Source organism: Pinus tabuliformis, chromosome 9 (assembly GCF_031772625.1).
Source record: "Pinus tabuliformis cultivar Carrire ecotype Pingquan chromosome 9, CPIR1, whole genome shotgun sequence".
Classification (NCBI taxonomy): domain Eukaryota; kingdom Viridiplantae; phylum Streptophyta; class Pinopsida; order Pinales; family Pinaceae; genus Pinus; species Pinus tabuliformis.
In genome coordinates, this window is record NC_142307.1 from 1878125812 (window position 1) to 1878136319 (window position 10508).

Consider the following 10508-nt stretch of genomic DNA (forward strand, 5'->3'; position numbering starts at 1 on the left):
AACTGAATATTCTCTCATGAATAACTCATGTATGTCAGTTTAGACAGAGACCCAGTTGAGATCAAAGGAGCGATAGTGTACTATCAGTTCGATGTATCTTTTCTATAAAGGAAGATCATCCATGTGAAGGATTTGTCTCCTTCAGGACTGCGCAGTTGGATCAGAGGTTAGTGAGTGTGTGAAGAGGCCAATTCACACAAGTGGCTGCACTGGACCCCAAGGAAAATTGTACAAATAAATAGGAGGCTTGGATGGCAGAGGAGAAAGTTTGAGAGAGGCCTTTGACTGTTTATGAGCAGTAGAGGGATTGCAAAGAGAATAGGATAGCTTGTGAGCTGATTCTTTTTGTAATCCGGACTATATTTCCACTTATATGATAATAAAGAGTTGGGATCTTAGGCTGAGGCTTTCCCCGTGATATTTCTTCTATGTTATGTGTGATTAATTCTCATTCTCAGTTATATGTGTTCTCATTGATCGTGCTCAAAGTGATTAAGCTTCCACAAAGTTTATGGTAGAAGTAGATCTTGTATTGTGTTTAAGTATATTGCATAATCTGTTGATCTACAGTGGGAATTTCTACATGGTATCAGAGCTAGCTGATTTGTAGAAAAATTCTACATGGAATCGGAGCAAAGGTGATCAAAGGAAAGAACTGTATACAAGAAGGGAGAAATTCGAAGTTTGTGGTTCCTGAATATAGAAATCAAGTTCTTATCACATCTAATTTCCACCAATGGCGTTCAACAGTTTGAGGCTTGAGTATGCACTTGATGGCAGCTCAAACTATATATCCTAGAAGGATCATATGGAAGCAGTATTAGAGGATAATGGGTTAAAGGACTTCATTGATCAAGAATTCCCCAAGCCTGCAGCATCTAGTGCCCAAGAATTGGCTGAATGGAAGAAATGTGTGGCTAGAGCAAGCAAAATCCTTCTAGAGGGAGTTCGAGATCACATAGTCTCGAGTCTCCATGGGAAGGAAACACTATTTTCAATGTGGAAAACATTGAAACATCTATATCATAATAGCAGTGATCAAAGGAAGTCGGTGCTAAAAGAAAAGATTCGGAAGATCAAGTGTGAAAGGGCGACACGATCTCTACGTATCTGAACAAGCTCACCACATGCAGGGATGAGCTTGAAGTGTAGGGATCACAACATCTGATGCTGACATGGCGATTCTTGCACTCCTCTGTCTTCCTAAGAGCTGGCATAGCTACCAGGACTCGGTTAATGGAAGAGAGAAACTGCCAGATTGGGAACAACTTTGGTCAGATCTGATGTAGGAGGAGATAAGAAGAAGCACCAGAGATGGTTCTTCATCCATGGAGGATGAATAAAACTGCTCCTTAGTGAGTAAGGCGAAGGAGGGGAAGGAGAAGGATTCTCTTTCCCAATCCAATTCTTCCCAAGGTGGGAATAAGTTTGACAAATCGAAAGTGCGATGCTTTTGTTGCCATGGGGTGGGCCATTTTGCTACAAATTGTCCACTGAGGAAATCCAAGAAGGGATCCATGGAAGGATCGGAAGGTGAGGCACTGGCCTCACAGTTCTAGTTGGATTTCACACTGTTCACATGCATGGTTTCATCCATGGTGGGAAGTGGTTGGTTCCTTGACAGCGGATCTTCTTTCCACATGACCAGCGACAAGACTTTGTTTAGTACTTTGGAGGAGAAAGATCTCCAGATACTTATAGCAATGGGTAATGATGAAAAGTACAGTGTTTCAGGTGTAGGCATGGTTATTTTTCAGAGGGAGCATGGAGCTCGCATTACCTTGACCGATGTAAAGTATGTACTAGGACTAAAGAGAAATTTGGTGTTGATTACGATGTTGGAAGACAGAGGCTATAGTTTAGTCTTCAATAAGGGAAAGGTTTTCCTTAGACACATCATCACTAGACAGGTGAAGCAGATCGGTTCACGGGTCAAGAACCTATATGCTCTTGAGATTCAAGATGCATGAAAAGCCTTGAGGAGCAAGGAAACTAATGGAGACTTGGTGATTGAGAGGGAGACTACATTACCTCTCAACATGCAGACATAGGAGAAGTCTCAGACGATTGTGGAGAAGCCACGATGGTGAAGCAGCTTCAGGAGGTTGTGGAGTAGCCAAAACTAGAGAAGCCGAGAGGATACCGAGTGGAGGCATCCACTCATGCAGAGACCTCCAATAGGGGGAAATTTCGAGCTAGGAGGGCAGAGGGATCACATGCATCCATACCACCAGGTAGGAGGTGGGGCGATGTGGAGTGATCGTCCCAAGAAGGCTGGAATAGGGGTAGGATTTTTGAGGTACCCAACCTCTTTGATTTGACCTTGGTACGGGAGCCCCGATGAGGAGTAGAAAGACTGGCTGAGTGGGTAGAGACAGATGTGGATGGAGTAGCAGAGAGAGCTACAGTGCAGGAGTTCTAGCACTATGTAGAGCTAGCAGGCTGCAAAAATGCGAGAGGCACAAGAGTGTTGCACTAGTGCAAGATGGCACAGAGAGGTGTGCAATGGTGCGAGATGCATGGAGTGTTGCAGTCGCTCAAAGGTCAGAGAGGGAGCACTTGTCAGCAGCAGGTATAGCTTCAGCATTAGAGTATGCTTTTAGCCCAACAGAGAGGTCAGTTGGGAGTTTTTTTGTTTCTAGAGCTGTTGGAGCAACCACACTTGGGATATGTGTTGCATGCAGAACATTCCAAAGGTACAGGATCGGTTTCAAGTTTAATGCCTTTGTTGAGAGGGAGTGTTGAAAATAGCAACAAGAAATGCTAAAAATAGAAGTGCTAAAAATGTCTCTACTATAAATAGCAGTTTGGGTACTAATGCTGGATTGAGCAACAAGGAATGAAAAATGGAAGTGTTAAAAATAGCATTCTATTTTTTAGAAGTTCGGGATGGATTCCTATTTTTAGTCAGTCCCTGGACTAAAATAGGAAGTAAAATTCGAATTTGAGCTTAATAGCTGTTTGAAAATAAATTAATTAATTCACCGTGACTTAATTAGTTGTGAAAAATCAAACATGAATTCTATGTGGGGACATGCAACAGTTTCTCTATTAATTGAGGAATTTATCCATCACTTAAGAGATAAGGATGAGTTCTAATTTGAGATGTAATTAGTTGGCTCAGTTAACTAAATCAAGTCCAATTAGATTGATTTAAATAATTTGTTTAATTTAATTGTGAGTTTAGTTAGTTAATGCATGCTTTCATATAACTGCTACACTTCAGATAACTGAATATTCTCTCATGAATAACTCATGCGTGTCAATTCAAACAGAGACCCAGTTGAGATCAAAGTAGGGACAATGTACTATCAGTTGGATGGATTTTTCCTATAAAGGAAGCTAATCCATGGAGGAGGATTTATCTCCTTCAGGACTGCGCAGTTGGATTAGAGGTTAGTGGGTGTGTGAAGATGCCAATTCACACAAGTGGCTACATTGGACCCCAAGGAAAATTGTGCAAAGAAATAGGAGGCTTGGAGGGCAGAGGAGAAGGTTTGAGAGAGAGTCCTTTGACTATCTATGAGCAGCAGAGGGATTGCAGAGAGAACAGGATAGCTTGTGAGCTGATTCATTTTGTAATCTGGACTATATTTCCACTTGTATGATAATACAGAGTTGGGGTTTTAGGCTGAGGTTTTCCCCATGATATTTCTTCTGTGTTATGTGTGATTACTTCTCATTCTCAGTTATATGTTTTCTCATTGATCGTGCTCAAATTGATTAAGCTTCCACAAAGTTTATAGTAGAAGTAGATCTTGTATTGTGTTTTAGTATATTGCATAATCTGTTGATCTATAATGGGAATTTCTACACATACTTATCTTTCAGTCGCACCCTATGCTTCCCAAATCGTGTGCAAATCATTCTCCTACATTCACGCTAATCGTCAAACCTCCCTTTGTACGTACCCCACCATCTCGTGGGCGTAGCATGCAGTACCCAGTCCAAGGCCTGGAAGCATTTCTTTTCCAACACCTCCCTTTCAAATTTATCTAAAAAGGTATCTACCTCACTTAAATCGTCATAAGTAAGTAGATCTCTTACTTTTGTCGACACGCAGTACTGTTACCTTGTCATCATATTACAATTTAGTGTAGTTAGCTAATGTAACCAATTCTACCATTGCTCTATTTCCTCATTTGAATCTAAAGTATAGGAGCTTTCGCGCTCCCATGCAATCCGCCCATCCACAGTGGGATTCACCCAGTCCTGGTCTTGTGCTATTATCTTATAGATGCAGTCCAAATCATCATCACTTTCATAGTTGCGCACCGGCTCTGTATAGCACAATCCTTCAGCAGGGTCCATGGGTATAATTAAGCATAGTGATTTCTTCTCAAAAATCATCTTGCACTTCTTCATATTAATCATCATATTAATGGCAGTGGCCCAATCAATTCCCAAGAGCACGGGGTAGGGATTGTTGTCATCAACAATCTATATCACTTCAAAGTCTGCCAACGCGCTCGCTCCCTCAATATCCATAGTTATTCCGTGCAATTGCCCCATGGGTATTATTTTCTGTTGGTTCGCCATCCTTAGCTGAATTGGAGACCACTGCAGCGTAGGTCACCCCATTCGCTCCCATGTCTACTTCGACAGAACATTTGCATCTGATCCCAAATCCAGAATTACTTGGTCCATCTCATATTCTTCGATCTGCACGGTTAGTCTCATCTCTCTTCTCATTCTTGTCTTATGTTTTCCAGTCTTCCAGGCTATGCATGATTCTCTTGGTGTAGTCCTAGTGCACCTGTTGATGAGTTCCTGTAACCCTTTCACAGCCTTACTGTCACGCAGTAACTTCACACAGGTTTCCAAGAACGTTGTGAGCATAGATGGGTCCATCTCTGGCTCCAGTCTATCTTTGCTTCCTGAAGTGGAGGCATCAGTGAAGCTCTTCTTAGCTTCCATGAAGGTTTCTCGAGTGCACTCCAAATCAAACTCTGCTTCTTTCACCGGAGCTTTACGAAGCCAAGTACCATCTTCTGGCTATTCCACTTCGGAGCATAATGTTCACATTCCATCTTCCTTTGTCATCTCTCGTCGTGATTCCACTTCGGAGCACAATGTTCACATTCGGATGTTCACATTCCATCTTCCTTTGTCATCTCCCATCGTGATTCCACTTCAGAGCACAATGTTCACATTCGAATCTTCCTCGCGCGGCTCAGACCTCATCATCTGTAGGTTCTAAGTTAAGGGAGGCGGTAGCGCTCCTTTGTCGTGTATCCTAACTATCAGCATAGGACAATCTTCTGTCTCATGATCAAACAAGGTGCAATACAAACACGATAGCCACATTGGATTCATGCAATCGTGGGCATAATGTCCTGGCCCTCCACAATTGTAGCATATCAACTGTCTGTGACCTCTTCCAGGTCCTCCTCCACCTCGGCCTCGTCCACGCCCCTGAAATCCTGCTCACACCATCCTGTATTTTGGTCAAGGGGCTGCGTTTCGGCCTAAACTCTGTAGGTGAGAGTTCTATCCATCATCAACTCATAGCTTATATAAGTGCGCTCATCGTGTCCCACCAACCTACAAAAGTTGTAGAACAATTGTTGTGAATTTTGCGTATACTTCTGTAACAAGTGGTAGTTTCCTGTGGCATGCTTTCCTGCTATTTGACAAATCGCACACCATAAAGCAGGCACTGTGCTAGGTCTTGCTTTCGCTTCTAGCCTTATGGGAAACGGTCCTCCTCCTATGAGGTAATTTGTGAAAACTGGGTAGTGGTCCTTGTCATGACCTTGACCCTTGCATTTTACGCACCATACCTCTTCGCGTAGTTCTGGTCGAGCTGTCCTATCCTATTTCAGACTTTGCATCTCAACGCATAAATTCTTCAGCTACGCGTCGATCTACTGAACTCCTAAGTTAGGATCCTGCATCGGGGTCTCATGTAGCCTCATGGCAATCTCCAGGTCTTCTGCCTAAATTTTTTATCTTTCACTGTGATAGCGCACTTCTTAAATGTGGCATTAGCAAAGCTACAAACCACTCGCAATGTTGTCCATCCATCAAATTCATATTAGCTTCGTGAATCTTACATTTCAACCTCTGATCCAGCTCCCAAGGAGTCCCACCTAGTAGCATCGTAATCTCTTTAAATCCAAAGATCGACTGTGCTTCAAACTTCAACCTGCTAAATTATCTATTTAGCGCTGCTTGGATATCCATGATTCCCACATTTGGATTATCATTAGAGTGCTTAATATACCAGGTCAGCACACAGTCCTGCAGGGCGCTAACTAGTGTCACTTTCTTTATATTGTCATCTGTAATTCCTTGCGCTTCCCATATAGCCCTTACCACAAACTAGAATTGGTCAGGATCCTCATTTCCTAAACCTTTGAACACAGGAAACTTCATTGTGCTTGCCATATTGAATCGCGATGGTGGTGGAGGTGGTATGGGTGAAGATGGTGGTGATGGTGGTGAAGTTGGTGGCAGTGTGGATGGAGGTGGTATTCGCGGAATTCTTTGCCTTATCAGATGGATCGTACTTGGCGGAAAGACTTTCGCGAGCTCTTCCTTGTCCCCTCACATAAGTGAAATCAAAAGGCTATTTTCTGGTCCCTTATTTCCTTCGTTACTGTAAGCTTTTCCACTTTGTGTAGCCCTGAATATCAAGGTAACTACATAACCCTCTTTTCGCACAATAACATTTTAATCCAAGTATTCAAAGACTTTACGTACTTACCTCGCGGTCCTTTGAGAAAGTGTCGCTCTTCCTCACTGTAACTAACTAAGGTGTCAACCGCGAACTTAGTAATGAATCCTCCTATAATACAATCAAGCCAATGATTAACGGTGCGCACGATCTTATCCTCCAATGCTTCAAACCTTCTCACTAGTTCTGGGGTCCACACAATAGGACCGTCAAGTTTCCACCTTCCTTGGCTATCTGCTAGCTTCGCGATCCACTTATATAGCTCAGTAGGGAAATATGTGAGGAAGATTTCGTGGATTTCCGTACATAGATATCAGTCTCACCACTCTTCTTTTAACAGTCATGGGTTTCTATTCTCCTGCGCCGCGAATTCGTGAATTCTTCTGTCCAACCAGCCTTCAATTTCTTTCTTAGTTGGATTCCAATGATATGACATCAGACATCTCTATGCAGATTCTGGTCCCGGCAATGGAACCATTTGTTGGCTTATGGGGGCCTGACCCAGGTTCGGAGTTATTTAGCCAAATAAATCCCTATACTATTGGCCCTTTCAGCATCAGCCCACGGAGCGCAGATTGAAGTCTCACTCGAAGCAGTATGGGGGGATGTTGGAACCAAGTTTCCGCACCCTTGAGATGTCTAAGATGTCGATTTAGTCCAACTAGATCTGCCTTCATGCAGGTTGCTTCCCGCATTGTTCTAAACTTTGATAACTTCGCAATCTGTTATAATCATCTTTTGCGCAGCCCTAACCAGGGGCTGAGATGCTTTCGCGCTACTATGGCAACGAACTGCATTGTTTCCCCAAACTACACTGTGTATCTTACTTATCTTCTTAACAAACCTTACTTATCTTCACGTAAACAATTATTCTAACTTGCATTCACTTGATCGAAACTTCTCCAATGTAACTTGATCCAATGTAACAGATACATAAAACAAGTAATAAATATGCATAAATGATAGGAAACTTCTCTTTATTAATGCTTCCCATGGTTACAGACTCGTCTCACCCTATGCACTCAGCTGTGGACTACTAGGCCTCTGCGCACTCAGCTGTAGAGCCTTCTCCTACTCTACGACCCAAAACTAGACTTTTCTCCACATATATGACTCAACTCTTCATCCTTATCGTGATTGATGTCTTAACTACTTAGAGCCTCGCTCTATTTATACAATCCCATGGTCTGCGGACCATGGGTAGATCTCTACAGCCGACATTACAATAACAAAATTAAGGACGGAAAAGCCTATGACTCTTTTACAAACTATGCGCTCTGCGCCCACAAAATGCAGAGTCTTTATATCAGAATTGCAATCTTTGACCAAAATCTGGGTTCTAAGCCCCAAAACTTCCCTTGGGGGATCCCGCGCCCAACACATGGGCAGAAAACCATCATGCCCAAAGCCATGTGCAAAACCCATGCACAAATCCATGGGTAGGTTCACCCACCATCTTTGGGCCTGCCCCCCATCCTTGGGTCCGCATATATATAGGAAAAAAAAAATCCTATGGTGATGTCCTGAATCTCGTGTAGGGGGGATACGGCCCCCTATGACTCCCCTACTGCACTTGGCACAATGAACAAGGGGACTTGTCGCCCCCCTGTGACCCCCCCTTCCTCTCCCCCACATGCAACTAGTGACAAAAAGAATATAACACACACCCAACACTTATGAGGTCAACCCCAAACATTTTGCATGAGGTAGAATTCCAAACATTTTAGGATCACCCATGAGGTAGTACTTTAAACTTTTCACTAACAACATATGAGGTCAAATCTCAAACCTTTTTTGAACAAAAATCCGGGTAGAATCTCAAACTTTTTATAGGCCATTAATGAGGTCAACCCCTAACCTTTTTTGATAGCATATGGATTCAATTTATGAATAATATTCTCTATATCAAGCTCCAAATGATCACTATTTTTGTAAAATTCTTGCCATCAATTCCCTTCTTCATATATGGAAAATTAATGAATATAAGTGACCATATGCATATAAATATTCTCATATATGTAATGCATTAAAGTAAATTACTCTTGGAATGGATTATTACCATAATTCACCATATTCAATTAAGTAAAAAAAAATTACTAACATCTACTAACCCTACAATTTATGCACTTCATATACATAGCAAATTATATAGTTGAAGTTTCAAATTCTATTCCTAGGAATAAGGAAACTTTCTTCATACCCACATGAATAAACATAATTACCAAGAGTTACTTCCCGCTATTATTTAAGCAAGTTTTTTGCACCAAAATAGCTAGGATTTAGATGCAATTCACAATACTTAGAGAGAGTAATTGTGCACTATTATTTCCCACCAAAAATAATGCAAGTTTGATTAGTAAAAAGAATCATGTAATTTACTTTCTCCACTTCAAACATCAATTTACTTCCATATGTCTTGTAGGGTTGTATTAGTATACATTCTTACTAAGCTTTATGAAACTCAAACATCACTTTATATCTTTACAAAAATATGTGTATATGACATATTTACATAATAAAATTCCATCTCTAATTTTACTAGCAAATTCAAGAAGCAAATGAAAAATAATCACACAAATAGAGGGAACATTGCTCTCAAGTTTTTCAACCTAGAAATTGATCTAGTAACTAGAATTTCCCATCCAACTAGAGGCTCAATTTCACATCAACTTCCTACATTTGGCTACGCATTATCTAGGCCATGATACCATAAGGGGAAAGCTCATAGCCCATTGGTATTTGAACTAAAAGAAGGAAAATCTTCTTCACGCATATGATAGAGTCAAGGATCTACTTTCTTAACTAAGTTTGGGCCTCTGTAATCTCCAGATGCTTTTCAAATTTGCTAGTAGATCAGATAAGGGAATACCTTCACTGCTCTATAGTCTCTCAAGGATTTCTCCACCTCTTTCTTGTTTTTCTCAATTAATAGATATCAATCATAGCCCACTCTAAATAACTAGAGACTAGAGCTCTTTTTGCAAATGTTTGATAGAAAAAAAAAAATTATAGAACCCAAAACACTCCAATATCATTACAAGCCACAATTGACACTTTTGTGGGGTGTATTTGGGCACCCAAAACATATATTAATCACCCATAATGATTCATCCATCATTCCAATAAGGATTGGTAGCATTCTACTCACAAATTTCACCTCTCAGGAACTCGCGCGTCTTTATTTCCTATGAGTGTGTCTCTCTATGTGTGAATGAATGAATTCATATCTCCATCAATGTCTTACACCCCTTTTCCTTCATGGGTCTCTACCCTCTTCTATATTTTTCCATAATCAATGCAATTTGCTCCTATATAGTAACACATTTATCTCAATCTCACAAGAAGACAATTCCCATAATTCTCGTTTTTTTCTCACTAGTGGTAGCATTGCATGTATGAGTACTGATATGTTCCTATTCAATTTTATTAACATATTCATTAATCAAGCATTTTCGTTAGATATACATTGTTATGGATTCATTTAGTTCATTTTTATTTCAATAACTATATATATAGAATCATAAGGCAATAACTTGGAGATCAAGATAGAAATATTAAAATATGTTACACAGGTTTATGAAATTAAATTACAAATTAATACATTGAAAAAATTATCTATTTTCATTTTTGTTTGTATTTTTATTTCAAATTATATAAGTTTATTTAAAAAAATCACCTTCAAATTGCTTAAGTTTATCACCATAATGACTTGTCTACTATTATATCTCAATTCAAGTAATTTATCTTCTAAAGTTTTTAAACAAAGTTACTAAACTCCCTTCATGCCACTCGCTTCAATTCTTGTCGTCTTCAATGCTGAAAAGATGAA